Genomic DNA, 27711 nt, shown 5'->3' with positions numbered 1-27711 from the left:
TTGCTGAACTTCACCTGCAGGAAAATTGTGCCATCTGTCACTCCTTTAGCTCTCGAGTTCTTCATGAACGGAAGAGCAAGCTAATAGCAAGAGGTCTCTTGAAATCCACCTTTCAAGAAGCCTTAGACAAGCACAAGTCCACTAAGTCTTCTAAAAAAAAAACTGTATCTACAAGCTCATCGTCTGGGTCTGAGCCAAAAAAGGGCTCATCAGCTTACACATCTAAATCGAGTAAGACTGCCACCTCGGCTCCTAAGCCTATGGAGCCAGAGGTAATTGTGGTCAGTAGGAGCCAGTCCCCAGCATTGGAGCCGGTATCTCCCACTTTAAAATCTCCTATTCTCCATTCTTAGACATCATCTATTGCTTCCCTGTCCTCAAGACTATCGGATAAGGATGTGGAGCGAGGGGTACAGAGACTTATGCAGTCACAGGCACTAGCAGAAATTCTGTTGGGTTCAACCCTTGGGGCTTTGGATCCGACCCAGACTCAACCCATTTCTTCAGTTCCTCCGATTCAACCCTAAGTTTCGAAGCTGGAGTATTCAGAACCAATGATTGTGGAACCATCGGAGCAAACACCCATTGGGCTTTCGGTTCCGACTACTCTGACCTCTTCGGTGCCTACCTTAGAGTCTAGGAGCCGACACTCACCAGCACTGGTCCGGAGAGGATAGTCGTACTGATCTTTCAGTGACAACTTTGCCTCTCTGGGCCTTGGCTCGGGTGAGCTCGGCACCTACCACGAGCTCAGAGCCCACAGTTTTGGCGCTGCGGAGTCTCTTCCGACTGGAGCCATGGGGATTTCGATGCTTTGAGGAGAGTGTTGTCCCCTTGGGCACCCACGTCATCCATACCAGCAATCTCCTCTCCTAAAGTGCCTGCGTCTGTCTCTGCTTCATTGATCCCTCAAAAGCCTTGAGACACAGAGTCTCAGGTCCCCCCATCAGGTGAGCCCTGTTTTTTGGGACCTCCCCGGAAGCTGCCCCTGAGGAGGTTCCCAGGAAGAGAACTTGCAACAGGAAGCATCTGGATTCCCTACAGGAATCCATCACATCAAATACTGATTTAGATGAGTCAGAAGGGTCCCCACGGTCCCCCTCTGAAGATATCTCTTTTGGTGATTAGAAATCCTAAAACAGAGGGGTGGCCGGAATCCCCTTAACCCTACTGATGATGAGTCAGTACTCTTGAAGGCTTTCATGTCTCAACCCTCAACCTCTTGGGTCACTCCGCCCTTCGATGAGTTGATGGATCTTGTCTCTCGAAAGGTATGGGAGTCCATGGATACCATAGAACCAGTCCCTCAGAGGCCGAATAAATTTATAACATCACCTCAGGACAAGGCTTTCCTTACCAAAAGAGTACCTGTTGATGCTATGGTGGTGGCGGAGGCCAACAGAGAAGGCGTTATCTGAGACCTCCACATCTGTTCATCCCTCCTAATAGAGATTCTAGGATCATGAACAGATACAGAAAGCACATATTTAATTCAGCGGCCTTTACACTTGGATCCCTGAACTATCTCGCACATTTCACCAGACTACACAGAGATCTCCTTAAGGAGTTAGGAGATGTTTTACAGGGTGCGTTAACTGCGGGGGTCTCAGATAAGGTAATCTCCCAGCTTGCTACCCTAAATTCCCTTATAAAACTCTACCGTGGATCTGATTTCATATGCAGCTGATGGAACGAGTAGGGCAGCGGGTACAGAAATTGCTCTTAAGAGACACTCCTGGATGCGCTTATGTTCCCTTGTGGAGCCCTACAAGTCATCCGTTGTCAACACCCCCTTTGATGGGTAATCACTTTTTGGACCGAAAGTGAAGGAAATGCTTACCAGGTGTGAGCAAGATGGAAAGATTGTGTCTGCCATAAGAGACCGTTTTTCCACTCCTACCAGATCTTATCATAAAGGTCGGAAAAGTGGAAAAATGTGGTTCCATAAAGTCCAAGGAGCTTTCTTTGACACACATGGTGAAACCCCCTCTAGAGGCAGAGGAGGAGGCAATAATGGGAGATGCCATCCATGCGGCAGAGGGGGCCCTCAAAATCAGGGTGACCGGGATCAGATGTCCTTCAAGGATGCATCTGCAGTCCTAACAAATGGGTTGTCCTGTCGTCAGGCAGCCCTTCGGTCGGCCGAATTCCAAAGTCTGGGTCTGGCCTCGGCTGGTGTCGCACTTCACCCGACGTCATCTCTGCTGGTCTTTGGGTATAAAGGCATCAGCCGACGCCATTTTCCTCAGTCTTTCTTGCCGCGTGGCGCCCGAAGCAGAAGCTGTTCGCAAGTGCCGGTCGGTCAGATCCAGAGATTACCGAATACTACTTCGAAGACTTCTAAAAAGCTAAGTACCCGCTAGACTCTTTCTTGCCTCAGCCGATGTCAGAAAAAGTGAATAACTGTTTAACTTGTGGGAAACAAATACCTCATAAAGATTTCCACTCTTACTGCTTACCTTGTTTAGGCCTAAACCACGGTTAAGCAAACCGCGAGTGTCTCGGTTTCGGCCGAAACCGAGCAAACTGGTCAATCTTCAGCCGAATCCATGACTACTACCGAGGCTCTTGCTACCCTAGTTGAATCGGCCTCTGAAGTTTTGCCTATTAATGTGGTTCCTCTAGAATTATCGGACACCATCCCTTTGGATGTCTCTACCCCAGCACGTGGTGCTGCTAGGCCTCCTGCAGCCATGTCTATAAAGGCCTTTGCCAGGGCTAAAGCAGCCAAATCTGCTAAATCTGTGCCTGTTAAGCCTCCCTCACACAGGCCCAGTTCCAGTTCTCAAATGCTTACTCTGGCAGAGGATCTCATCTCTTTAATAAGGGGATCCCAATCTCACCCAGACAGGGCCTCTCAGCCTCCAGAAAAGAGACCTAGAGCAGAGCCCCCTGAGCCAGTATCCTCAGATGATTTTTCTGATGATTCAGACAATACAGACCATCCAGAGGCTCCTTTTTCTACTTATGAAGATTCCGATGCTGAAGAATCTATTCCTTCTGCCTCTCCACCAGAGGAATTTTCCTTTGGGGAAACCTTACATGCCATGAGAGAACAATTCCAATGGCAGGGACAAGATTTCTCTGATTCAAGAAAAAGGCTTAGGACCTTTCTACATTTACCGCAACATAGGCCCTTAGCTATACCTCCAGTTCTTCCTGTTGTGGATGATGCATTTAATGATGTTTGCACTGCTCCTGATACTTTACCTCCAGCCCCTGCCAAGCCCGATAGGTTTTACAGGGTGCCGGACACTCATCACCACCTATACAAGGCTCCCTTGCAGATCCTGAGACTATCTCCCAGGGGCCTAAGGCAGTAGCCGACCTCAGCAAAACCCTCTCCCTTCTGAAAGGGAATCCAGGTCCTTGGAGAGATGGGGTAAAAAAGTTTACACCTCTGCTACTCTCTCAGCTAGAGCTTTGAACTGTCAGTTTCATATGATCCAATACCAAGAGTTTATGCTTGATCAGTTAACTAAGAAACTGTCCTCTGATGATTCCTTAGATAAGAAATATGTTTTAGAAATGGTGAATAACATTCAGCAGGTTAGTAACCATTCTTTAAAATGTGGCTATGATGCACTGGAGGCTTCATTTAGATCAGCCATGACTGGCACAGTTATAAGAAGGCATGCATGGTTGAAAGAACAGGTCTTGCCGGATCATGTTAAAGCAAAGCTATTAGATGCTCCTATGGATAAGGTCAGTCTATTTGGTTCTCCTGCCCAGCAAGTAATGAAGAAAATGGAAGAGAAGGCAAAATCTGTACAAACAGTTAAAGATTTCTTACAGGTTCAGCCCCCAAGGTTTAGCAGGAACTGGCCTTCCAAAATTGGTCCTTTCCAGACTCCTCTAAATCTCAGAGAGGCAGGAATAGACGTTCCAGAGGCAGAAATCAATCCAGAGGAGGTGCCTACAGAGGACGCCAGTGGCAAGGCAATAACCAACGAGGCACAGACACAACCACTGCCACTGCAACAGGACAATCACAGTGACTTGCCTCTGACACCGCCTACCAGGGAACAAATAGCAGCACCCTTAGGCGGAAAGTTAGCCTTATTTTCAAAAAATTGGCACTATTTCACAAGAGACAAGTGGATTTTACAAACTATAGACCAAGGCTACAGGTTTCATTTCCACACCTTACCAGTAAAAAGAGGAATGCCAAACCTACCTCCAAATCAAAAACAGAAGCTCTAAAACAGATAGCTCAATTAACAAAGATGAGAGCTGTGGAAAGGGTACCACCTACAGAACAGGGCAAAGGATTCTACTCCAGACTCTTCCTAGTACCAAGAAAAGAGAAAAGTTGGAGACCTATTCTAGACCTGTCCGCCTTAAACACATTCATCATTGTTCCAAAATTCAAAATGCTGACCCTACAGCAACTTCTTCCCATGCTGGGCAAGGAGTGTTGGCTGGTAACTCTAGATCTCAAGGAGGCATACCTGCACGTCCCCATACGACCAAATTGCAGAAGATACCTCAGATTTCTTGCAGGATCAGAGCATTATCAATTCTCAGCATTGCCCTTTGGCTTATCTACTGCGCCCAGAGTATTCACAAAATGCCTGGCATCAGTAATCGCCATTGCAGGCTACAGGAATCCAAATTTATCCATACCTGGACGACTGCCTGATACAAGCGGACAACAAAAGCAAGCTGACAAAAGACTTACAAAGAGTCATTTGCTTACTACAAGTCCTGGGATACACAGTCAATTTAAAAAAGTCAAGACTGATACCATCCCAAACAAGAACATTCTTGGGTGCAGAATTGGACACAGTAAAACAGATGGCATTCCTAACTGCAGAAAAACAAGAACAACTCCCTCTTTACTTCTTGGCATTAACAAAGCAGAACAAACTAACAGCAAGGAAAAGTACTGCAGGCCTTGGGCTTCATGGCATCATGCATAATCCTGGTCCTCCATGCCAGACTACATATGCGAAAGCTACAGTGGTACCTAAAGAATTTATGGTCTCAACACAGGCACAGCTTAGAAACCGAAATACCACTAATCCCATGCCTGAAACAAGAGTTCCTATGGTGGGCTCAAGCATGCCAGTCAAACCCAGGCTTGCCCTTCCACAACTTTCAAGCAAGCCAAACCATCACAACGGACGCCTCAGACCTAGTTTGGGGGGCACACATGCTGGACAAATGCATACAAGGATTATGGACTCCAGACCAGCTGCACCTGCACATAAATCAAAAAGAAATGCTGGCAGTAAAACTAGCAATCCAGAATTTCAGACCATTCCTCAAAGAAGGCCATTTAATGATAAGGACAGACAACACCACAGTCATGTGGTACATCAACAAACAGGGAGGCACTCATTCATACCCGCTATGCCGAATGACTCTGGACCTATGGAATATGGCTCTGAGCTACAACATCCAGTTACAGGCAATATTTGTACCGGGAAAAGAAAACATCCTAGCAGACATGTTAAGCAGAACTACCTCGGATGCTCACGAATGGATGCTACACCCGACATCTTCAAGGCCATCACAAAGAAATGGGGAATGCCACAAATAGACCTATTCGCATCCCCACTCAATCACCAGCTCAAGAAATTCTGCACAAGGACATACCACCCACTTGCATGGAAGGTGGACTCTCTATCCTTCAGTTGGAAAGGCCTGACAGCATATGCATTCCCACCTCTTCCTTTGATGCACAAGGTACTACTGAAAATCAAAGAGGAACGTCCAGGGATAATTCTGATAGCTCCAAATTGGCCAAGACAACACTGGTATCCATTGCTGAGGAGCATGTCTCGGGGGAGAACGTGGACACTACCCCTGATGCCTTTGATGTTAACTCAGAACGACTACAACATCATGCATCCAAACCTAAAAACTCTGCAACTGACTGCCTGGAACATTACATAACAGCAACTAACCCAGATTTATCCCAAAGGGTTAAAGACATTATCCTTGAGGCCCGCAGACCTTCAACAAGAAGGAACTATGCAGGAAAATGGAAAAGGTTTGTCATTTGGAGTTCCAGGACCGTGAAATGGAGACAATGATTCGTAAAAAAGGCAAATCCTTTATTCCGTTACCAAGTGATAAAAGTCCATTATGACATTGAGAAGAAAAAGGAAAGCAACGCTTTTTTCAAACACTCACTTACATGTCCTAATTACAAATTGTCCTTCATGATCCTTGAACAAGTGAACCCCAGCACTAGAGGAGGGGATTGGGAATCAACCTTGGAATACAGGGAGCTGGTTTGGCAGCTCAGGTTAGATGCAGGTAGGCCCCCGGGGTTAAACGGCACACTTAGCATAGGCTCAGTATTGAAGCTTAGAAGGGCTAGGCTGTAGCATGTCTCATCACATTTCCACTACTCCAGACACTGTTTCATGCCCATTTCACACACTTCTTACAACTCACTAAGCAGATGACATCTATCTGCATTACAATACCAATTTTCAAGACTGACACAACAGTATTATACGGACCCTCATCTCACACAGGATTGCTGATCTTAAACTCACTTGGCTCATACACAATCTCTATTCACATTTTTATTTACATTTTTAACATTGTGTCTTCTTTTTGTTGGATAATCCAAGTATGTAATTCTATCATAACATCTATTTGGTCCACTAGTTATGTATAAGCAATGTTGATGTTTAGTTAATTTATGCACCCTCGAACTATTTGCTTAGCTATCTGCTTATGACATTTTTAATTGTTTTTAATGAAATTCAGCTGTAATCAAGCATGTGACTAATTAAGACCTTTATTTAAACAGTCGCCTCTTTGAAGGAAACTGTTTCTGACTTGAAAAAGCTTGGTATTACCCAAGCGAAAGCGCTTGTCTGATTTTGCTGTTTTCAATTTGCTGACCTTGGACTTTTATCACTTGGTAACGGAATAAAGGATTTGCCTTTTTTACGAATCATTGTCTCCATTTCACGGTCCTGGAACTACTTTTCCTGGTTTTGCTTGGTTTGCTTCTGGTTTTCTTTGTCATTTGGAGTACTGAAAGAGGAAAAGATGTGTCAAAGATAGATATTGCTAACATCCTGGAGTACTTGGCAGAGCTTCTCCATACAGGCCTGTCCTATTCCTCCATCAAGATACATGCATCAGCTATTTCTGCAGAATACAGCTTCAATCCCCCTGTCTTCTCACATCCTCTACTCAGGCAGTTCCTCAGAGGAATCAAGAATGTAAAACCTCCTAGGAAACCACCATTACCAGCATGGGACTTGAACTTTGTGCTAGAAAAATTGACACTCCCTCCATTTGAACAAGCAGCAACAGCAGATCTTCAACACCTATCCTGGAAAACTGCTTTCCTACTGGCAATTACTTCAGCAAGAAGGGTTTCGGAACTACAGGCCTTAATGGCAGTACAACCCTTCCTAATCTTCCATCGAGATAGTGTCCATGAGAACTAATCCTACATTTATGCCTAAGGTGGTATCCAGAGTTTCTCTAAACCAGGCAATCCACCTACCTACCTTCTTTCCCAATCCACAGAACAGGGGGGAAAGACTGCTGCATACCTTGGATGTACATAGACAGTTGCGCTACTACCTGGACAGAACCAAGGGCAATAGAAAAACTGACCAGCTTCTAGTAGCTTATGCAACAGGAAGGGAAGGAAAAGTAATTTCCAAACAGACAATCTCCAAGTGGATAGGAAATTGCATAAGATTCTGTTACTCCTGCCATGGAAAGCAAATTCCACAGAACATAAGACCTCACTCTACAAGGGCTACAGCCACTACCACAGCTTTCTTACGAGGAGTGGCTACCAAGGACATTATTGAGGCGGCTACTTGGACCTCCGTGCATACATTTGCTAAGCATTACAACTTACCTCTATACTCTAGATCCCGAGCAGGGTTTGCCACTGCTGTATTGCAAGGGATCCTAACTACACCATAATTCTTCTTCCCCCTCGCCTAGTTTGGCTATGGTATTCTACCCATTTGTTAGGACTGCAGATGCATCCTTGAAGGACATAGTACAGTTTTGTACCTACCATAAATGTAGATGTCCGAACAGGATAGCATCTGCAGTCAGGATTACCCACCCTCCTTCCCCTCTGTGGTACTCCTAGGGTATTTACCCTCCTTATAGCTAGCTAGGGGGGGGATCTCTTATGGTGTATTTGTTTGTATATATGTACATACATGCTTATTTTTTGTGTTTGCCTACTATTTGTTTTGGAAACATTGGCATTTACCCAAAATTTAGTTTTCCAAGAGGGCAACTGGCATCTGGGGCAAGAAACACTGAGGAAAATGGCGTCGGCTGATGCCTTTATACCCGAAGACCAGCAGAGATGACGTCGGGTGAAGTGCGACACCAGCCGAGGCCAGACCCAGACTTTGGAATCCGGCCGACCGAAGGGCTGCCTTACGACAGGACAACCCATTTGTTAGGACTGCAGATCTTTCTTTGGCAAGCTCTACCAGCACTCCTGAAAGGAGGCCCCATCTGTTGGTCTCTGGAGGCAGTCTGGGGACGCTTATCTTTGTACCCAGACACCTAGCTAAAAATCACAAAAGATCGGTGGGTACAAAGCATAATATCCAGAGGATGCACTATTCCCTTTACTACCCTTCTACCCCCTGTGAAAAAAATCCCAGATGTTCTACCCAATCACAGGGAACAGTCAACCATAGAGATTGCGAGTTTGCTAGAAAAAAGTCACCCAGCCAGTCCTAGCAGATCAGAGGGGATCCGGAACTTACTCAAAGTTCTTTTTAGTACCAAAGAAAACGGGGAACTGGAGTTAAATTTTGAATCTCAGCAGGTTGAACAAATCTGTCAAGAAAACAGACGCTACAGTCTATACTTCCTTTTCTAGGAAAAGATAATTGGATGTGCTCAATAGATCTCCAGGATGCATACTACCGTATAAAGATGACCAGACCATACAGGGATCATCTGCGCTTTCAGCTTGGAGCCAGTCACTTTCAGTTTTGAACCCTGCCCTTTGGTCTCACTAGAGCTCCCAGAGTGTTCACCGAAAGCATGGCAGTAGTCATGGCTCACCTGAGGCGATTAGTATTCCAGGTGTTTCCATATTTAGATGACTGGCTCCTCACCACCACCACCACCACCACCAAGCATCAATTCATACATGCAAGGGAGACGACCTTAGATCTATGCAGTCGTTTGGGGATTACTGTAAACTGGGACAAATTTGCTTTACAGCTATCCAGACATGTACTGTCTTTATCAGAGCAGATCTCGACAGAGTTTCCATGACCGTAAAACTTCCAATGGAAAGAGTGATGAACCTTCAACAAATTCTGAATCTCATCCCCAAATAGAGGCCCAGCTTCAGTAGTGCTCAAATTACTAGGGACCATGGCAGCAGCCATCATTGCTATTCTATTAGGTGGAGTGCACATGTGGATACTGCAGTGGCTGGTTTTCACACAATGGTCTTATCAGTAACTTCCAATGTCTCACCACATTATAATAACAAAGTCATGCAAGAAGGATCTTCTTTGGTGGCTGACCTCTCTTCAAGTGACAATAGGACATCCCTTTGTTCTTCCAACCCTGGTTGCCACTGTGACCACGGACACCTCCCTGATAGGGTGCTGGGGCATTTTCAGGGAAGGACAGCCCAAGGCACGTGAGAGAATCACGAGGCTCATCTGCATATCAATGTCCTAGAGATGAGAGCGGTACTTCTAGCATTGCAATCCTTTCAAAACTTTCTACCTCATAGGTTGGTACTAGGCTATCAGCCTTAGGGCCTATACAAGCCTAGCCATAACAATTAACTTGGCTATTTCTTCCCGCACTATTTACTTCCCTGGACTCCTGTCTAGCGGGGTAACTGACGTGATCCCCGGGGTGAATTTCCTTTCTCCCATCCAATTGTCAAGGTTCCTTTTGAAGAGGGCCAAGGAGGTGTTCTGCTTGACATGTATGGACAGTCTGTTCCAGAGTGTGGGGAGTCTCTGGATCAGGAACCTATCCCTCCAGCATGTTTTGTTTATTGTGATGACAAGGTTTAGAGCCCTGAAGCGTGTGGCTCTGAGGGATTGGGATTTCTTTAAGTGGAGCATGTCCAGCAGCTCAGGGTTTGACATGGCCTTGTATGTTAAGCAGAGATCGCCTCTGAGTAGACTATATGCGACAGAGTATTGCTGGAGTTTCTTACGGCTGTCAATTGGCGATTGGGCAAACAAGGTCTGAGGGAAGCACCATTGCATCATGAGATAGGGAGTAGGCCATGAGCTGCATGAAGACCTCGAGCTTTAGCATTTGGCCGAGTTGGAACTCTTCAGTGAGAATGAAGGCGAGATGAACATCTCACATGGAACATTATGGTAAGCACGTAACATTTTATGATAAATGCCAATTTAACATACACAGATAGTAAAAGGCAGCTAGTCAGGAAGAGTACATAAGTTTCAGTTATATCCTCTATTATCAAATCTCAGCAGTGGTATACAGTATTTTGGTATCAGATTTCTGTAGACTTTAACAGTACCTGTTGAAATGTTTGTGTTAACGTGTGCTCACTACTGGATCATATGTTTAAAGGGACAGCTGGCTCCTCTCCTCAGCTCATTGCCAGTTCTTGTCTCATTTGTCTGGCTGTTGCAGATACTTAGTTGTAGATTATGCATTCTTGTCTTAAAATGTCCCCTTCTTTCATTTCTGATGTAAATTTCTTTTCACGTTTTCAACTGTTTATAACAGGAACTGTGTTATACTTATGTCATAGCCGAAGTGACTGTTACTATCAACAAATATTTAGTGTGCATGTATTTAAATGTAGGATATTGGGCAGCCTTTAGTTTGGACTTGAGTGACTGGTGTTTCAGTGAAATGTCTTGGGATATTTATACACAGACAAATCTCCCCATCTTCCTGGTAGGTGGATCATCCCCATGTTTGGCCTTTAATGCTTTTATTGGAGTTGAAAGCTCCAAATCTTCTAGAAGGATGCAGGTAAAAAAAAAGTTTTGCCAAAGCACCAGTCATTCAATTTTCAACCAGATTGATAAATAGATTGTCTCTAAATCAAGATATTCTTTGTCTCCATGACCTAAATGTATTTATTTATTTGTTTTGAGATGTAGTCTAAATAGGCATATCCACGTTCATTTGGATGCCTGGGAGATGTTCTTCATTCCACATTGCTGCAGTCCTAACTATAGGGTAGTCCGCTGTCCAGTCGGCCCGAATACCAAAGTATATGGCTGACGTCGGTCAGGGCGCATTAGACTGACGTCAGTACGTCAGGGTACTAATGCGCATGACCGACGTCATATCCTCAGTCTTTTTTGCCGCATGGTCCGATGCAGAAGCAGTTTTGCGAGTGCAGGTTGGCGTTCTGAAATTTTCTGAAGTCGGAGTTTCAGACCGAATCAAAGTTGGCTAAGTACCCGTTGGGGAACATTTTGGTTTTTCTTGCCTCAGTATTTAACCGGATGTCAGAAAAAGTGAATAACTGTATTTCTTGTGGGAAACAGATACCTCATAGGGATTACCATACCTTGTGTATACCTTGTTTAGGGCCTGAGCACGACGTTGTTGGATGCCGCTCTTGTGCTAGATTTAACAAACGCACTATTAAGAGAAGGTTAGACTGTGCCAGGTTAGTGTTTGGGAAGCGTTGTAATTATAAAATGCCGCCGGATGCTCCGGCGCCCGCCGTCCAAAAAGCGCAAGGACAAAACAGCGAAGCCTAGGGTTGATGAACCGCAGTCCCGGACGCCGGTTCTTTAGAAGGCTCAGTGGAGCCAGAGGTTTTGCCAGGAGTTTCTTTGGAGTCTCAGGCAGAGACTTTACTGTTACAGGATGTGCCTTCTCAGGAGGTAGGCCAGGCTGAGGGGGCTTCTCAGGTAACTGTTCTTCCCTCTCTTCCCAAGGTAGTTAGAGCCTCTCCTTCTGTTTCCAAAACTTCTTTGAGAGGTAGGCCAAGTTTAGCTTCAGTGGGGGCTTCTCCTAGCACTTCAGGTTCTGTGCCTAAGAAACATATGCTTAAAATGGCAGAAGATTTGATTACTATGATTAGAGGTTCTATGCCCCCTCCTGATAAGAGGCCTAGGGTGGAACCTGAGTTTGAGAGTTTTGAACAGTGTTCAGAGGCTTCTGAGTCTTCTGCGGAAGACTTGCAGGAGTATCCTCCTTATTCTGATTCTGATGTGGATGATTCCACTCCTACAGCTTCTCCTCCTGAGGATTTCTCATTTTCAGAGACTCTGCATTCCATGAGGGAGCACTTTAAATGGGAAGGCCAAGATTACTCTGATTCCAGGAAAAGGCTTAGGGAATTCTTGTTTTACCCCAGCATAGGCCCTTAGCTATACCTCCTGTGTTGAATGTGGTGGAAGATGTTTTTGCAGAGGCTTCCCTGAACCCTGATTCTTTGCCTCCTGCTCCTGTTAAACCTGATAGGTACTATAGGGTGCCTGAAGCTCATAAGTATCTTTTAAGAGTCCTAGGGCAGACCCGAAACTGTTTCTCAGGGACCTAAAGGTGTTAAGGCCTCTGTTGTTAAAAACCCTGTTCCCACTGATAAAGAGGCAAGGGCTTTGGATAGATGGGGAAAGAAAGTGTATACTTCTTCCACTTTAGCCATGAGGGCGTTGAATTGTCTGTTTCACATGCTAAAATATCAAAATTATCTCCTTTCACAATTGAAATCTAAGGTGGATGCTTTGGCGGAAGGTATTGAGTGTAAAGAGTTGCTGGATTTAGTTCATGTGTCTGAACAAGTGGGTAAGCATTCTTTGCAATGTGGTTTTGATGCTGTACAGGCCTCCTCGAGGGTGGCTGCCACTAGTTCTGTTCTTCGCAGGCATGCCTGGTTGAGGGATCAGAATTTAGCTGAGCATGTTAAGACAAGGATTTTGGATGCTCCTTTACAGTCTGATGTGTTGTTTGGTTCGCCTGTGGAAGCAGTTTTAAAGAAAATGGAGGACAAAGCTAAGTCTATGCAAACTGTTAAAGATTTTTGCAGGTGCAGCCACCAAGTTTAGTAGAAATTGGCCTACTAAGGGATGGACATATCCTGCTTATGATTCCCAGTCTAGGGGTAGGTCTAGACGTGGTAGGGGCAGAGCTCAAGGTTCTTTTAGGCCTAGAACAGAGAGTTCACCTGCTCAGACTTCTGGTGAGGTCAGGAGTCAGTCCTTTCGTAAACAGACCCAATGTCCTGCCTTTTCAGCTGCCAGTAGATTCTCGTCTGGCAGCTCCTTTGGGAGGAAGACTGTCTCTTTTCAAAGAAAATTGGGATTTAATTACTCAAGACAGATGGGTGTTGGATATCATTCACCACGGTTACAGGTTTTATTTCCATACATTGCCCCCTTTCAAAGGCATGCCAGACGTTCCTCCTCCACAAAGGAAAGAGGCTCACAAGCAAATTTTTCTGTTACTCCAAATAGGGGCCATTCAGCCAGTCCCTGTATCAGAAAGGGGCCTAGGATTTTATTCTCGCCTGTTCCTAGTACCAAAGAAGGGGAACACGTGGAGACCAATTTTGGATTTATCTATCCTCAACACTTATCTGGACATTCCCAAGTTCAAGATGTTGACGTTACAACAGCTTTTACCTCTGCTGGGCAAAGATCACTGGATGGTAACTTTAGATCTCAAGGAAGCTTACCTTCATGTGCCTATAAGACTAAGTTGCCGGAAGTATCTGCGTTTCGAGCTGGAAATTCTCATTATCAGTTCTCTGCATTGCCCTTTGGCTTATCTACTGCCCAGAGTATTCACAAAGGTTCTGGCTCCAGTGATAGCTTACTTCAGGCTAAAAGGAATTCAAATCTATCCTTACTTGGACGACTGCCTGATTCTGGCTCAAGAAAAGGAAGACCTTCTACAGCATCTGGAATATGTTATAGCAGTGCTAAGATGCCTAGGGTATTCTGTGAACGAAATAAAGTCCAGTCTAGTACCCTCTCAAGACATGTGCTTTCTGGGTGTGAGACTGAATACAGCAGCCCAGATGGCCTTTTTAACCCCGGACAAACAAAAGAGTCTATCCCTTTACTTCCATCAACTATCTCATCAGTCCGTGCTGACTGCAAGGACAGTCCTTCAAGCATTAGGGTTCATGGCATTTTGTATTCTGGTGCTTCCCAATGCCAAACTGCATATGAGGAAGCTGCAATGGTATCTCAAAAATGTATGGACACAGCACTGCCAGGATTTGGACACTGTCATTCAAATAATACCTTGCCTTCAAAAAGAATCTTTGTGGTGGGCTCAGGAATGTCACCTAAACAAGGGACTCTCTGTGACCCGCCAGAGGCGAGTCAGATTTTAACGACAGATGCCTCGGACATTGCTTGGGGAGCTCATCTAAATGGAAAGTGGATACAAGACAAGTGGCCTGCCAGACTACAGCATCTACATATCAACATGAAGGAGATGTTAGCAGTCCAGTTTGCATTAATGGCTTTCAAGGAGTTACTTCTTCCAGGGCAGGTGTTGATTCTAACAGACAACACAACTGTCATGTGGTACATCAACAAACAAGGGGAACACATTCTTATCCTCTATGCAGGCAAGCAATGATTTTATGGGAGACTGCTCAGCTTGCAACTAACTCTTCAGGCAAGGTTTCTGCCGGGAGCACAGAACTCCTTAGCAGATGTGTTAAGCAGACAAGTCATGGATCCCCACGAGTGGAAACTGGATCTTCATGTATTTCAGAAATTGACAGTGTCATGGGGAACTCCAGACATAGATCTGTTCGCTTCTCCACTAAACCACCAGCTGCCAAAGTTTTGCACAAAGGGGTTTCATCACACAGCTTGGAAAGTGGATGCTCTTTCTTTCAGTTGGAAAAATCTTCATGTGTATGCCTTTCCACCTCTGCCTCTTCTTCCAAAGGTGCTCTTAAAGGTCAGACAAGACAAGCCAAGGATGATTTTAATAGCTCCAGATTGGCCTCGCAACACTGGTACCCACTACTAAGGAGTCTGGTAAGGAAGCCTCCATGGCCTTTACCTTTGATTCCACATCTGTTATCTCAGAAGGACGGTCATCTGCTCAATGTCAAGCTTCACTCTCTTCATCTAACAGCCTGGCATATTCTGTGTTGAAACACAGCAGGTCTCAACTTCCTCAACAAGTTTTAAATGTGATTATGGAAGCTAGAAGACCTAGTACAAGGAAAGTGTACGCAGAAAAATGGAAGAGATTTTTATTTTGGAGTACAGCAAAGAATTTGGAGATTTCTGAGCCTAATTTGAGTGTGGCTCTTCAATATCTTACTGAGTTATTGGACAAAGGTTTGTCCTTCTCTTCCATTAAGATTCATGCTGCAGCAATTTCAGCTCACTATGATTGTGACCCACCATTGTTTTCGCATCCTTTGTTCAAGCAGTTTCTTAGAGGGGCAAAGAATATAAGACCCCCATGAGCTCCTACTCCTGCTTGGGATCTCAATTTTGTGTTGGAAAACTTACTCTACAACCTTTTGAGCCTGCGGCTACTGCTGAATTGAAATACTTGTCATGGAAGACTGCTTTTCTGTTGGCTATTACTTCTGCAAGAAGGGTGTCTGAGTTGCAGGCCCTTATGGCAGTAGAGCCCTTTTGATTTTCCATAAGGATAGGGTATCATTACGTACTAATCCTTCCTTTATGCCTAAGGTGGTTTCTAGTGTGGCTTTAAACCAAACTATTCATTTGCCTACTTTTTATGCAGACCCCAAAATAAAGGGGAAAAGATTTTGCACACTTTAGATGTACACAGGCAATTGCGTTATTATTTAAGCAGGACTAAGGATTTTAGGCAGTCTCAGCAGTTGTTTGTTTCTTTTGCTTTGAGTTCGCAGGGCAAGCCTGTGTCAAAACAAACTATTTCTAGGTGGATTGAGTTTTGCATTGCATTTTGTTATTCCCATCATGGCAAGGAGATTCCAGCTGGGATTAGGCCTCATTCCACTAGGGCTACTGCCACTTCAACAGCATTTCTAAGGGGGTGGCAACTAAGGATATTTTGGAGGCAGCTACTTGGAGTTCAGTGCATACTTTCTCTAACCATTATCACCTTCCTCTCTACTCTAAGTCTAGGGCTGGTTTTGCCACAGCTATTTTGCAAGGCATGTTGTCAGCTCCTGCTTCTTTATGATTTGCCAGCCTCCCTTACCTCTGCTTTGGGATTCTACCCAATAGTTAGGACTGCAGCAATGTGGAATGAAGAACATAGTACAGTTTTGTACCTACCATAAATGTAGATGTTCGAGGATCCACATTGCTGCAGTCCAATTTACCCTCCCTCCTTCCCCTCTGTGTTTAGGGGTGGTTGTGTAGGTGAGGTTATATGCTGATAATTTTGTATATATTGTACATATTTTTGGTGCAGGTATATTGGGCCTTGTCTTTTTAGGGTCTTCTGACATCTGGGGCAAGAAAAGACTGAGGATATGGCGTCGGTCATGCGCATTAGTACCCTGACGTACTGACGTCAGTCTAATGCGCCCTGACAGACGTCAGCCATATACTTTGGTATTCGGGCCGACTGGACAGCGGACTACCCTATAGTTAGGACTGCAGCAATGTGGATCCTCGAACATCTACATTTATGGTAGGTACAAAACTGTACTTTGTCTGTACACCCAGGAAATTATACGTGTGTGTGTGTGTGTGTATACACACACACACACACACACACACGCTCTCTGTCTCTCTCTCTCTTACTTCAGAGATTTTTCAGTATTCAGATATGTTAACAGGCATAATTCAATAATCACATTAGTATTTCGTTAAAAAAAAAAAAAAAAGAATCCATTACAGTAATTGTGATGGAGGACGATAGCTAGATGAAAATAAAACCTTGACTGTAGCCCAGATGACCTGTGCATGACTAGTACCATGGATACTAAAAGAACCCAGCAAGGAAGATGAGAGTGAGCAGCCAGTGCCAGCTTGTCCATCCATGGGGAAGGAGCCAACTTGTCTCTCTCCACTGGAGACGCATGAAGCACAGTGGTATCTCCTACAGTGTGGAGTGTTCTTCTGCTGCAAAGTGTTGTCATTTAGTCAGGAGGCTGCGTGTGAATGGATGTAGTGTGCGCCTTCTACAGGAAGCTATGGTGAAACTTTCAAACTGCTGAGGGGTGGAATTAGGATAGATAGATGTATGGGCAGCCTCAAATTTCCCCCCAGTTCTATCTTTTGTTGCCCTCCTTGAGGCTTGAAAAAATTTTTGAATATAGTTTATTGATTAAGTGTGTATGGTCTTTAGACGGATTACCTAGAACTTACCTATCCACCTATGAGACAGTTACCTGAAGTCTTGTACATCATTTAAGTTTCTGCTTTGTCTTGTCGGACTTTGGAATACTCTAGTGTGACTCCTGAGTTCAAAGAAAGAGATGTTTTGAGATTCAGATTTTTTTCTGTATTCTAAAGCAGCAGTAATTTTACATGCATTGTGTTGGTTGATATCCACATAACCTGTTAAGTCCTTCCATATTACCGTTTTGTAGCCTTCAGAAAAATAATTCAATATCTCTGTATGGAGGTTACTGTACTCTTGAATTTGGTACATGTCATGATCCATGTAAATGTAGACTTCTGTAGATTACTTGGATTAAATACTATGACACTGTAGAACAGTAGTACAGTCTAAGCAATAAAAAGAATAAATTCTCATACAGGCATTTGTACAGTTCTGTTGGGCAACAGACATAATATATAGAATCAATGTGTGATCCAAATGGCTTCAGTACTAGGCTCTTGTGTTCTCTAAGAGATTAAAATGCTAATGTCACCTTTGTCAAAATGCTATTTTACAATTCCAAGATGGCAGAGGTAGTGTAATCGGCTAAAAACAGAGCTGGGTGCCATTTAAAAACAACAAAATCCTGCACACTATTGTAAATAGTTAACAGAAATGGGTAGCTGAAGTGTCTGATGTCCAGAAAGTCAATAAAGAAGCGACAAAGTTAAGTAGAAGGGATAAATATGAAAACCCAGAAAGGGACTGATAGTAGCGAGGAAGGGAAAAGCAAATGGTAATATCAACTGAAGGAGAAAAATCCTGACTCACATTGGAGAGAGAAAGATTGACCAAATGCATTCTGAGGTATTGGAGAGAAATATTTCCTTGCTGAAATGTATATTGAGAGGCAAATTACAGAAGTCTGCAGGCAATAGGAAATGTTTTAACCGGGCATTCAGAAGAAATAGTATGCAAACTACCAAAAAGGAGGAATAACAATTACAGTGTGAACAAATGGCATGATAAACTGTCTGAACTCAACGATAGGTTATGTAGAGACAACTTGAGGCTTACAGCAGTTGTTGCTTCTTTCGGCTTTTCCCGGTTAGGGGTTGCCACAGCGGAACTCCGGTCCGCTAATGATTGGTAGTTGATTTTTACATGCCAAGTTATCAGCCCTGACGCACAGCCTTCAACGAAGGTACGCCCATTCACGCATATCTCCACGCAGAAGACGCTCTAGCTGAGAGTCGAACCGGACAGCATCTTACTGTGAGGCGACAACGCTACCGCAGCACCACCACCGCTTACAGCAGTACCAGAACAAATTAAGGGGAAGAATTATAAAGAATTTCTGAGAAAATGCCTTGGTACATGGACTAGACTTCCTGTTGTTGTTATTAAAATAGAGCATATAAATTGAATAGTCCTAAATTGATACTGAAAAAACAGCTGACACCTATACTGAAACAAATGCAATCATACCAACTAAAGGAAGAAATCCTTTCCATTTTGTGGAGGGAAGGTAGCAATCTTAAAGGCTGGAGACACAAGAATCTGTGTGGATAATGATTTTTCATTACAAACACTAATGAGCAGAAATGTGTTCCTTTCATAAGAGACTACACGAAACTTTGTTTCAGGTTATTGTATCCTGAATGACTGAATCTTCTAGCCACTTGGATAAAAACCTACACAGACCTTCAACAGCCATGAGATGATCTGACAAAAAGAAAAAATATTTGAAGGTAGGAGAAAGTGGCAGTGAAACAAGTGAAAATTCAACAAATGCAAATGTGAGATATTCCAATAAAAAAGCAGTGCACTGGGAACATGGAATGAGGAAAGTTTTTTAAATGGATGTATGCGCCTGTGGAAAAGAATGTGAAATAACTAAAATGTGAGTAGCATTCTGAATGTTATCAGTAAGAACCATAGGATGTCCTTCCTTTTCACTGTTGCAGTATTCCTTACAATAGGTATTCCCTGCCAAGGGCAGCCCGACATCCAGCCTGTATACCAAAGCCTTTAGGTTGCTAAAGGTACGCAGTACATCACACGTATATACTCCCCACATACAGGATATGGCATAAAGGTGAAGTCAGATGTACCATCCTCAGAACTTCTTTGCTGCCAGTGCAGACACCATCTTCGAATGTCTGTCTGAATGCTTGCTTCATTTGCAGGTTCACCAAGCTGTTTCAGATAAGAGCCCCATTGGGGTTTTATCTTTTTTTTTTTTCCTTTGCTTGTGTTACTTGTGGGGTTCATGTCATCTAGGAAAAGTAAATGCTTCCCATGACTTATACGTCCTGTTCTGTTTGCCAGGCTTTCATTCCAAAGACTGTATAGTTGGCTTTCCTCTATGGCCATATATTTAGAAAACCCACGTATTAAGCTTTTAGCAAAAAACGCCATGGAAGGAGCTTCCTGCTCTGAGGGTCAGCCATCCATGAAGAAGGCCAAGAAAGATAGGTTTGATTCTTTGGCTGTGCCATCTCTGCCAAACGTCTCTCTTGAAGCTAGTGAAAGCCCGGAAGAGTGTCTGGCTCCTTTGCTGGATTCCTCTGCTGTGACTGCTGCAGAGGCCTGCATGTCTGCCTCAGATGTTCAGAGGGAACTACGGCTGGTTTATTACTAAAGGGCATAGGGGTGTTCCTCAGATTTTAGTTAGGGAGGAGGTTCTGACTATTATAGTGCGTCGTACTGGGTCTGAGCCTTCTAAGTTCTACGAGGCTGACATCTCTTTAAAGAAGAAACAAAAAACTACACATGTTTCTCCTACTTGTAAGGATCCTCCGAGTGAATGGCAGGATTTCACTCAAGGGTTGTTTAATGCCCTTATGGCTTTGAAGCCTCCTCAAGGAGTTTCTGTTCCAGCTCCCTCTTGGTCTTCTGTTCCTCTTAAGAGGCGTCGGGAACAAGATTTCTCTGAGAAGGATTCAGATGAAGGATCCCTTGCCTGTCCTTCCCAGATTCCTTCTCCTGTAGACTGTGGTTCTGAGGAATAGGAGGAGTCTACTAGTTCTGATACTCCCTTTGAGGATCTTTCCTGTGGGGACACAATTTCCAGAATGATAGAATTTTTCAAATGGGATTGTGCCCAGGTGTCACAGGTTCAGAAGTGGTGTTATGAGCTTCTGCAAGTGGACTGTCCTAGATATTCCACTGTTCCTCCTGATGTTCATCGTGTTTCACTGCTGCAGTCATTACACTTGGGTTATCCTGCCGTCAGGCGGTCCCGTAGTCGGCCAGAGTTCCAAAGTCTTGGCCCAGCGTTGGTTGCTGTCTCTTCTTCCCTGACGTCAGTGTGCCAGGGGTATATAAGATGCAGCTGACGCCATTTTCTCCCGTCTTTCTTGCCGTACGGTGCCGAAACAAAAGCAGTTTGCAAGTGCCGGTCGCCCGACTCCTGAGATTTCAAATTTGATTTCAGATCCGAAGTCTTCACTAAAGCTAAGTACCCCATTGGGGAATCTTTTTCTTGCCTCAGACCGATGTCAGTAAAAGTTAATGTGTATTTCTTGTGGGAAGCAAATACCTCATAAGGATTTTCATTCTTACTGTATTCCATGCCTAGGCACAGATCACAACGTCACTAGTTGTCGGTTTTGTGCTCAATTTAACAAATGCACTATTAAACGTCGGTTTGATTTTGCACGCCATTACTTTGGCCGAAAGTTTAATTATACCATGCCGTCGGAACAACCGGCGACTGGAATTCACAAAAAACGCAAAGATAAGGATAAGGACAGGCATCCCAGGTCCAAAACTGACTACGACTGCCTCTTCTAGGTCAGTCGCCGGTTCTCAGTGAGTCGCTTCCGCAGCCCCTGACACCCGCTACTTTAAAGCCACAGGCCACAACCGACTCCCACGTGGAGTTGCCTAGGCCTCTGGATACTCAAGGTGTTGAGCCTACGGAGACTAACCCTACAGATGGGTCCGGAGCCGCTGTCAAGGCTAAATTATTAGATGCTCCTTTACAGCAAGATATTTTATTTGGTGTTAAAGCTGAGGAGGTTTTAAAGAAAATGGAGGATAAAGCAAAATCTATGCAAACAGTGAAAGATTTCTTACAGGTACAGCCACCAAGATTTAGCAGAAATTGGTCTACTAAAAATTGGTCCTTTACAGTGTCAAGCAGGCCACAAAGAGGCAGATACAGACACCCAAGTGGCAGATCTCAGCCCCAATGATCTTACAGGCCACGACAGTGGGGCGCTTCAACACCCAAAGGAGGTGAGGACAAGTCACAACCTTACAGGAAACAATCTCAATGACTTTCCCCTACCAATGCCAAACTCTACCCTGTTGGCAGCTCCCTTAGGGGGGAAAACTAGCACTTTTTTCACAAAACTGGAAAACAATCACCCAGGACAAATGGGTGCTGAATATTGTGTCTCACGGTTACAGGTTCCACTTTCACACTTTACCGAGGTTAAAAAGAATGCCAGACCTGCCACAAAATCAATGGGCAGAGGCACAAAAGCAAATTACAGCCCTCATGGACATGTGAGCTATTCAAAAATTACCTTTGCAGGAACAAGGACAAGGTTTTTACTCAAGACTCTTCCTGGTACCCAGAAAGGACAAAGCCTGGAGACCCATTCTAGACCTTCCCACTCTAAATACTTACCTGGATGTTCCGAAGTTCAAAATGTTGACACTACAGCAGCTCCTTCCCATGTTGGGCAAGAAAGCTTGGCTGGTTACTTTGGACCTCAAAGAGGCATACCTGCATGTCCCTATCAGACAAAATTGCAGAAGATACCTCAGATTCATAGCTGGTTCAATGCACTACCAATTCTCTGCACTGCCCTTTGGCTTAGCTTCTGCACCCAGGGTCTTCACAAAGTGCCTGGCACCAGTAATTGCATTTTGCAGACAAAAAGGAATTCAGATATATCCATACCTGGACGACTGTCTGATTCAAGCAGAGAGCAAGGACATTCTTCTAAGCATCTGGCGTTTGTAAAAAAGTTAAGTTGCCTAGGGTACACAGTAAATGAAAAGAAATCAAAACTAGTGCCCCCTCACAAGAGATAATATTCCTGGGTGCCAGCTTAAAGACAACGGCCCAGATGGCTTATCTCACGCCAGACAAACAAAAAGACAACTGACTCAATATTTTCAAATGATGGCAACAAAGTCCCAATTCCCTGCATGAAAAATTCTGCAGGCCTTGGGATTCATGGCATCCTGCATACTTCTAATTCCATATGCCAGACTGCATATGAGGAAATTACAGTGGTACCTAAAAACTGTTTGGACTCCACACTCACACAGCTTGGAAACTGAAATACCACTAATCTCCTGCCTGCTACAGCATTTTCGATGGTGGGCACAGGCATGTCACCTCAACAGTGGTCAGCCTTTCACTCTACCCACAGCCAGGCAGACTCTAACAACAGATGCTTCGGATTACGCTTGGGGAGCACACATGGCAGGAAAATGTATTCAGGGCAAATGGACCACAGACCAACTACATCTACACATCAATCAAAAAGAGATGTTGGCTGTACATAATGCCCTAACGGCTTTCAAGGACCTTCTGCATCCAGGACAATTACTTTTAAAGACAGACAACACCACAGTAATGTGATACATAAACAAGCAAGGGGGCACTCATTCTTACCCCCTATGCAGACAAGCTATGACCTTGTGGAACACAGCTCTTACTTATCAAGTTCATCTGCAAGCACAATTCCTGCCAGGAAAAAAAAAATACTCTGGCAGACGAACTAAGCAGACACATCATGTATCCTCACGAGTGGAAATTAAATCCACAAGTTTTCAGCATGATAATGCAAGCATGGGGGTACCCGGACATAGATATCTCTGCCTCCCCACTGAACTGCCAACTACAAAAATTCTGCACAAGGACTTTAACACACACAAGCATGGAAAGTGTATGCTATTTCGTTCAGCTGGAAAGGCCTGCACGTTTATGCCTTCCCTCCTCTGCCTCTCCTTTCGAAGGTTCTCCTAAAAGCCAGACAAGAAAAAACACAGATTATACTGCTTGTTCCAGACTGGCCATGCCAACATTGGTATCCAATCTTAAAGAACTTAGCTCAAGGCCCACCTTGGATTTTGCCTCAAATTCCACACCTTCTGACTCGGCAAAACAATCAGATTCTGCACAGTCAGCTCAAAATCTTATCCCTGGCTGCATGGCAGGTTCATTAGCCAAACAGACAACACCTCTGTCTAAAGCTGTTATGGATGTCATTTTGGAGGCCAGGAGGCCTAGCACCAGGAAATGTTATTCAGAAAAGTGGAAGAGATTATGTGCCTGGAACCAGGCTCAAAACCTTGACCCTCTTGTCCCTAACATTCCTCAGATACTACAATATTTAACTGAGATGCTGGACAAAGGGCTATCCTTCTCATCCATTAAGATCCATGCTTCTGCCATCTCTACTTATTACAACACAGATCCTCCTATTTTCTCTCATCCGTTGCTAAAGCAGTATCTCAGAGGGGCTAAAAACATAAGACCGCCCCGGAGAGCACCAGCACCTACTTGGGACCTCAACTTTGTCTTGGAAAAACTAACTTTACCTCCTTTTGAGCCAGCTAATACAGCAGAAATAAAATATATATCATGGAAAACTGCTCTGCTCCTGGCAATAACCTCGGCACAAAGAGTCTCAGAACTAAAGGTACTAATGGCAGTGGAGCCCTTCATAATTTTTCACCAAGACAGGGTTTCCTTAAGAAGAAACCCTCCATTTATGCCTAAGGTGGTATCCAGTGTGGCTCTTAACCAAGCTATTCACTTGCCAACATTTTATCCAAATCCCCAGAATAAAGGGGAGAGAATTCTACATTCCTTGGACATACACAGGCAATTACGCTTCTACTTGGACAAAACAAAAGCTTTCAGGAAAACTGGGCAACTGTTTGTATCCTATGCTGCAAGATCACAGGGAAAGGCCATTTCAAAGCAGACCATTTCAAAGTGGATAGGACACTGTATCTGGTTCTGCTACACACAGCATGAGAAGCCTGTACCATCTAACATTAGACCACATTCTACCAGGGCAACTGCAACTTCTACTGCCCATCTTAGAGGAGTACCTACAAGGACATTTTGGAAGCTGCAACTTGGAGTTCAGTGCACACCTTTACCAAGCATTACCAATTGCCTCTTTACTTCAGATCCAGAGCAGGCTTTACCACTGCAGTGCTGCAGGGACTCATAGCCACACTAAATCCTCTCTAGACCCAGCCACCCTGACTCAGCTTTGGGATTCAACCCAAGTGTAATGACTGCAGCAGTGAAACACGATGAACATAGTACAGTTTTGTACCTACCATAAATGTAGATGTTGGAGTGTCTTCACTGCTGCAGTCCAGGTTGCCCTCCCTCCATCCCCTCTTTTTTAGCTAGGACTTATCTACACTTTTCTATCCTATACTACCTATGTGGTGTATTTGCTGGTAGCTGAACTTTATGGTTTTATTTTTCATGTATGCTTTTTTAGCAATATGCATTGCCTACATATTTGGGGGCACCTGATATCTGGGGCAAGAAAAACTGAAGAAAATGGCGTCGGCTGCATCTTGTATACCCCTGGCGCACTGACGTCAGGGAAGAAGCGACAGCAACTGACACCAGACCAAGACTTTGAAACTCTGGCTGACTACGGGACCGCCTGACAGCAGGATAACCCAAGTGTAATGACTGCAGCAGTGAAGACACTCTACCATCTACATTTATGGTAGGTACAAAACTGTACTTTCTGACTGCCTTAGGCTCCTGATTCTCAGTCCCCACCCCCCCAAAAAAAAAACAAAATCTGATAAATTTTATAAGGTGCCTGATGATTGCAAGTTCCTTTTTATAAATGCCCATTTGATGACCCTTCTGTGGTGGTTGTGGCATCTGACAAACCATCAAAGTTTTACTGCCTTCTAAAAGTTGCTTCCCTCTGATAAAGACAGCAGGACTATAGACAGACTGGGTAAAAAGGTATATAACTCTGATACCTTTGCTTTTAGGGCTGTCTGTTATCAGACCCATATGACAAGATATATTTTGGCTCTTCTGTCTCAGGCCTGTCAGGTTATTTCTGACCTTCCTGTTTCTGAAGTGAAAACTTCTGGTATCTCCTTGTTAGGACTTCTTCTCAGGTGGCTTGCCATTCTATTAAATGCAGCTGTGAAGCAGAAGATACTTCTAGGGTTGCTGCTTTTTGTTGTGTGCTGAGGAGATATTCCTGGCTTTGGCTTCAACCTTTACCTGATGATGTTGAAGCTAGGTTTATGGACGCTCCTCTGGATAACAAGCATTTGTTTGGTGCTGCTGATCTGTTTAAGTCCCAACAGGAAAAGGGCAGGGCCTTACAGAATCTTAAACATATCTTTGTTTCTCCTGTACCTAAATTCCAAAGGAATTACCCTAATAAGTTGGCTTTTGTTAGAAGGCAGTCTCGCCATCCCCCCAAAGGTAAGAAGGGTGGTAGCAGGGCGCCTTCTGCTAATGCTAACCCAGACCCCTTTGATTTAGAAATCTTTTACTGTCAAACAGGTATTGTCTGATTATCTTGTTCTTGTCAGCCACATTCCTCTTTCTCTTAGTCTTTCCGTATCCCTTCCTGTTTGATTAAAGATTAACACGTTCCTGGGTTCTTTCCATCATTCTCCAAAGGTACTACATGTTATGGAAATCTTTTCTCCCTTTCCTGGGCATTCCTCAGCCACAGGAGTAGTTGGCCTTTTTTCCAGAAATTCTTCAGGGTCTCTTGACTTGGGGAACTATTCAGGAAGTTCCAGTTTCTCAAAGGAGAAAAGGGGTTTTATTCCTGAATGCTCTTGGTCCTCAGGAAAGAGGCTGCTTGGAGACCTATTCTAGATCTTTCTCACCTAAACACCTTTTTGAAGGTCACATCCTTTCGGATGTTGGCCCTTCAGACCTTGTTTCATCTGCTGCTTCCTCTGGCTTCTCTGGTTTCTCAGGATCTCAAGGATGCTTATCTGTATCTCCCTATTCACCTCCTTTTCAGGAAATTTTTACATTTCTCTGTTGCTTCTTGGCATTTACAGTTCTTTGCCTTGCCTTTTGGCCTCTCTACTGCCCCAAGGTATTCACCACATGCCTCACTCCTATGATTGCTTTTTGCAGATTTAGGGGGGTTGCAGATTTTCTTCATGTTTCACTGTTGCAGTCATTACATTTGGGTTATCTCCTTGCAGGTAGCCCTCAGTCAGCCTGATTATCAAAGTCTTGGGTCCTGCGTCGGTTGCTGTCTCATCTTCCATGACGTCAGGTAGTTGGGTATAAAGCATGCAGCGACGCCATTACGTCAGTCTTTCTTGCCGTGTGGTGCCCGAAGCAGAAGCAAGTTTGCAAGTGCCGGTTCGCCGACTCCTGAAATTTTCGTTTTCGAGTTTCAGATCTGAAGTCTTCAACAAAGCTAAGTACCCCATTTGGGATCCTTTTTCTTGCTCTAAACCGATGTCAGTAAAAGTTAACAATTGTATTACTTGTGGAAAGCAAATATCTCAAAGATTTTCATTCGTACTGCATTCCTTGCTTAGGCCCAGACCACGACGTCCCTCGCTGTCGGTTTTGTGCCTTATTCAATCCTTGTACTATTCGTTGTCTGTTCATTTTCGCATCTAACTGTTTTGGTACTCTGTTCAGTTGTCCAGAAATGGCTTTGATAAGCCACCTGACTACCGACATTCCGAAAAAACGCAAAGATAAAGACAGGGACAGACTGTATAGGTCCAAAGCTGCTGACGATGCTTCCGTTAAGCTAGTCGCCAGTTTGCTGGTACTCAGCGAGGTGCGTTCGCAACCCCTGATACCTGCTACTTCAGACTCGCAGGCCTCTACTGAGACCCATTCGGAGTCCAGTATGCTGCGAGATGCTTCTTCGACTATGGAACCTGCGGATGTCTCTGCCTTGGATGGGTCCGGAGCCGCTGTGCAGGCACCGGCTTCTGAGGGTGTATTCAGGCCTACTGACTTGCATATTAAACCAATGCCATCTTCTTCTTCAAGGCCTAAAACTCGATCCACGCCAAGAAAACCAACGCCCAGACCGCATGGTCAGGCCCCTATGCCTAAAAAACAAATTATAAGAATGGCTGAAAACCTTATTACTCTAATCAGGGGAAGCCACTCTTCTCCCTCTAAGAGACCTAGAACTGATTTTCCTTCTGATTCTTCTGATCCGGATTCTGAAATTTCTGTTTCTTCTGATGACCAGGATTTGCCCTTATCTACCTATGAGGATTCTGATGCAGAGGACTCCATTCCCTCTGCTTCCCCTCCAGAAGATTTCTCTTTTGGTGAAACTTTAAATACTCTTGGGGAGCATTTCCGCTGGGAAAGCCAGGATTACTCTGACTCCAAAAAGAGGCTTAGGGAATTGTTACTCCTACCTCAACACAGGTCTTTAGCTATCCCTCCTGTACTGGACATTGTAGATGATGTCTTCTTAGAATCTAGCCTGGCCCCAGACACTTTACCTCCAGCTCCCAGGAAACCTGACAGGT

At 44.4% G+C, this 27711-nt stretch overlaps 1 protein-coding gene and 1 long non-coding RNA gene across 6 annotated transcripts in view; both read left to right on the top strand.

Annotated features, from left to right (window-relative positions):
• Window positions 1-27711, top strand: part of CARMIL1 (capping protein regulator and myosin 1 linker 1) — a 4434936-nt gene that overhangs the window by 686671 nt on the left and 3720554 nt on the right. The window lies entirely within an intron of this gene.
• The window catches only part of LOC122798271, a 220745-nt gene that overhangs the window by 110238 nt on the left and 82796 nt on the right, over window positions 1-27711 (top strand). The window lies entirely within an intron of this gene.

This window comes from Protopterus annectens, chromosome 3.part1 (assembly GCF_019279795.1).
Source record: "Protopterus annectens isolate FY-2018-M chromosome 3.part1, PAN1.0, whole genome shotgun sequence".
In the NCBI taxonomy this organism is placed as follows: domain Eukaryota; kingdom Metazoa; phylum Chordata; order Ceratodontiformes; family Protopteridae; genus Protopterus; species Protopterus annectens.
This window is presented reverse-complemented; position numbering and strand designations above follow the sequence as displayed.